The following is a 4550-nucleotide window of genomic DNA, read 5'->3' on the forward strand; positions in this document are numbered from 1 at the left end:
TTGTGACAACCAAATGTTTGTACGAAAGAATTTTCTGTTGGATTAGAATCTATACTTACAACACGACTATATTTTTATAAAATTCTTTACTAGCAAAAATCCTAACGTCATCCCCACTTTTGCCATTTTCCTTTGATTTCTTTCTTGGAGAGGCACGATAAAGGTAAAACAATTTAACTGAGCGCCAATGCTTCCTTGCTTTCTCTTGGGTGCTCAGCTAAAATGTTTTAACTTAGCGCTGATGCTTCCTTGGCCTTGGTTTGATGCTAGGCTGGTGCTTTGCATCCTTTGGTGCACAAGACTGTCGCTTAGTTAACTTAGTTAACTGAGCGCTATGCTTCCTTGCTCCCTTGAGCATGCGCCACGCTTTTGGGTTTTGTGCCACGCCTTGGGTTTCTTGTGCCATGCTTTTGATTCCTTAGGTCACGCTTTCCAAAGCATGGCCTAAGGTCTAAAGTGTGCTTTTACTTCAAAAAGTGTGTGATGAGCGGATAATTTATACGCTTTTTGGCATTATTTTTAGGTAGTTTTTAGTAAGTTCAAGCTACTTTTAGGGATCTTTTCATTAGTTTTTATGTTAAATTCACATTTCTGGACTTTACTATGAGTTTGTGTGTTTTTCTGTGATTTCAGGTAATTTCTGGCTGAAATTGAGGGACTTGAGCAAAACTCTGAAAAAGGCTGACAAAAGGACTGCTGATGTTGTTGGAATCTGACCTCCCTGCACTCGAAATGGATTTTCTGGAGCTACAGAACTCCAAATCGCGTGATCTCAACGGCGTTGAAAAGTAGACATCCAGAGCTTTCCAGCAATATATAATAGTTTATACTTTATTCGGAAATTGATGACATAACTTGGTATTGAACGCCAAGTACATGCTGCTGTCTGGAGTTAAACGCCAGAAACACGTCATGATCCGGAGTTGAACGCCCAAAACACGTTATAACTTGGCGTTCAACTCCAAGAAAAGCCTCAGCTCGTGGATAGATCAAGCTCAGCCCAAACATACACCAAGTGGGCCCCGGAAGTGAATTTATGCATCAATTACTTACTCGTGTAAACCCTAGTAGCTAGTTTAGTATAAATAAGACTTTTTACTAGTGTATTTGTCGTCTTTTGACCACGTTACATCTTTGGTCTCAGTTTTGTATTATTCATCATCTTAAGAGGCTATTGATCACGTTTTAGGGGGCTGGCCATTCGGCCATGCCTGAACCTTTTACTTATGTATTTTCAACAGTGGAGTTTCTGCACACCATAGATTAAGGGTGTGGAGCTCTGCTGTACCTCAAGTTTCAATACAATTATTATTACTTTCTATTCAATTCTCTTCTATCCTTATTCCAAGATATACGTTACACTTAACTTTGATGAATGTGATGATCCGTGACACTCATCATCATTCTCACCTATGAACGCGCGTGACTGACAACCACTTCCGTTCTACTCTAGGCCGGGCGCATATCTCTTAGATTCCCCAACAGAATCTTCGTGGTATAAGCTAGATAGATGGCGGCATTCATGAGGATCCGGAAAGTTTAAACCTTGTCTATGGTATTCCGAGTAGGATTCTGGGATTGAATGACTGTGACGAGCTTCAAACTCCTGAAGGCTGGGCGTGATGACAAGCGCAAAAGAATCAAGGGATTCTATTCCAACCTGATTGAGAACCGACAGATGATTAGCCGTGCTGTGACAGAGCATAGGAACGTTTTCACTGAGAGGATGGGATGTAGCCATTGACAACGGTGATGCCCTACATACAGCTTGCCATGGAAAAGAGTAGGAAGGATTGGATGAATGTAATAAGAAAATAGAGATACGAGAGGAGCACAGCATCTTCACACACTTATCTGAAATTCCCACTATTGCTTTACATAAGTATTTCTATCCCTTTTTATTTTCTATTTATTTATTAATTTTTGAACTCACCATAAACCAATTTAATCTGCTTAACTGAGATTTACAAGGTGACCATAGCTTGCTTCATACCAACAATCTCTGTTGGATCGACCCTTACTCACGTAAGGTATTACTTGGATGACCCAGTACACTTGCTGGTTAAGTTGAACGGAGTTGTGGAAAGAAAAAGCTTCTCTAACAGTGCCTAGAACTTTGTATCACAATTTCGTCCACCAAGTTTTTGGCGCCGTTGCCGGGGATTGTTCGAGTATGGACAACTGACGGTTCATCTTGTTGCTCAGATTAGATAATTTTCTTTTCAAAAATCTTTTTCAATTTTTTTTCTTTTCTTTTTCATTTTTCTAACCATGTTTTTTCCGAGAAAAATTAAAATAATAATACAAAAAAATTAGAAAATCATAAAAATAAAAAAAATTTTGTGTTTCTTGTTTGAGTCTTGTGTTAATTTTTAAGTTTGGTGTCAATTGCATGCTTTTAAAATTTTTCTTGTATTTTTTGGAAAATCTCATGCATTCATAGTGTTCTTCATGATCTTCAAGTTGTTCTTGACAAGTCTTCTTGTTTGATCTTGATGATTTCTTGTTTTGTGTTGTTTGTTGTTTTTCATGTGCACTTTTGCATTCATATTTTCCATGCATTAAAGATTTCTAAGTTTGGTGTCTTGCATGTTTTCTTTGCATCAAAAATTTTTCAAAATTATGTTCTTGATGTTCATCATGATCTTCAAAGTGTTCTTGGTGTTCATCTTGACATTCATAGTGTTCTTGCATGCATTGTGTTTGATCTAAAATTTTCAAGTTTTGGGTCATTTTTATGTCTTCCTCTCTCATCTTTAAAAATTCAAAAAAAAAAAAAAAATCTTTTCCTTATTTTTCTCATAATTTTCAAAAATTTGAGTTGACTTAGTCAAAAAATTTTAAAATTAATTATTTCTTACAAGTCAAGTCAAAATTTGAATTTTAAAAATCTTATCTTTTCAAAATCTTTTTCAAAAATTATATCTTTTTCATTTTTTTCTATTTTTCGAAAATTTCAAAAATCTTTTTCAAAATATTTTCAAAATCTTTTTCTTATCTTTATATCAAATTTTCAAAAATTCACTAATAATTAATGTGATTGATTCAAAAATTTGAAGTTTGTTACTTTCTTGTTAAAAAAGGTTCAATCTTTAAGTTCTAGAATCTTATCTTGTAAGTTTCTTGTTAGTGAAGTAAGTAATTTTAAATTTTTAAATTAAATCCTTTTTATCTCTTATCTTATCTTTTTCAAATTTTTATCTTTTTCAAAATTTAATTTCAAAATATCTTATCTAACCTCTTATCTTCTTATCTTTTCAACTAACTCTTTGACTTTGTGTTTATTTCTTATCTTTTTCAAAACCACCTAACTACTTTTCCCTCTCTAATTTTCGAAAATATCTCATCTCTTTTTCAAAAATTCTTTTTTTTGTTTTAAATTTTAATTTTAATCTTATCTTATCTCTAATTTTCGAAAATTACTAACACTTTTTTTCAAAATTATTTTCGAAATTCTCTACCTCTTTTCTTATTCTATTTAATTATTTATTTACTAACACTTTTCTTAACCTCTTTTCATCTAAAAATCCGAACCCAATATATCCCTTGTGTTTGGATTCTTCACTTTTCTTTCTTCCACCCCTTTCTTTTTCTACTAACATAAAGGAGTCTCTATACTGTGACATAGAGGATTCCTCTTTCTTTTCTTGTTTTCTTCTCTTTCATATGAGCAGGAGCAAGGATAAAGGCACTCTTGTTGAAATTGATCCAGAACCTGAAAGGACTCTGAAGAGAAAATTAAGAGAAGCTAAGTTACAACAATCTAAAGGTAACCTTTCAGAAATATTAGAACAAGAGAAGGAGATGGCAGCCGAAAATAATAATAATGCAAGGAGAATGTTTGGTGACTTCACAAAGCCAACGTCCAAGTTTGATGGAAGAAGCATCTCCATTCCTGCCATTGGAGCCAATAATTTTGAGCTGAAACCTCAGCTAGTTGCCTTAATGCAACAAAACTACAAGTTTTATGGACTTCCATCTGAAGATCCTTACCAGTTTTTAACTGAATTCTTGCAGATCTGTGAGACTGTAAAGACGAATGGAGTTGATCCTGAAGTCTACAGACTCATGCTTTTCCCTTTTGCTGTAAGAGACAGAGCTAGAATATGGTTGGATTCACAACCCAAGGATAGCCTGGACTCATGGGATAAGCTGGTCACAACCTTCTTGGATAAATTCTTTCCTCCTCAAAAGCTGAGCAAGCTAAGAGTGGATGTTCAAACCTTCAAACAAAAAGATGGTGAATCCCTCTATGAAGCTTGGGAAAGATACAAGCATCTGACCAAAAGATGTCCATCTGACATGTTTTCAGAATGGACCATATTAGATATATTCTATTATGGCCTGTCTGAATTTTCGAAAATGTCATTGGACCATTCTGCAGGTGGATCTATTCACCTAAAGAAAACGCCTGAAGAGGCTCAAGAACTCATTGACATGGTTGCAAACAACCAATTCATGTACACCTCTGAGATGAATTCCGTGAATAATGGGATACCTCAGAAGAAAGGAGTTCTTGAAATTGATGCTCTGAATGCCATATTGGCTCA

The 4550-nt window shown here is 34.9% G+C and overlaps 1 non-coding gene across 1 annotated transcript; it reads right to left on the reverse strand.

Annotated features, from left to right (window-relative positions):
• Window positions 1-4200: 4200 nt before the first annotated feature.
• On the reverse strand, window positions 4201-4304 carry LOC112704250 (small nucleolar RNA R71). The gene has a single exon (XR_003154885.1). It is a non-coding gene; the product is annotated as a small nucleolar RNA R71 (small nucleolar RNA).
• Between the last annotated feature and the right edge of the window lie 246 nt (window positions 4305-4550).

Source organism: Arachis hypogaea, chromosome 7, assembly GCF_003086295.3.
Source record: "Arachis hypogaea cultivar Tifrunner chromosome 7, arahy.Tifrunner.gnm2.J5K5, whole genome shotgun sequence".
NCBI classification, from domain to species: Eukaryota; Viridiplantae; Streptophyta; class Magnoliopsida; order Fabales; family Fabaceae; genus Arachis; species Arachis hypogaea.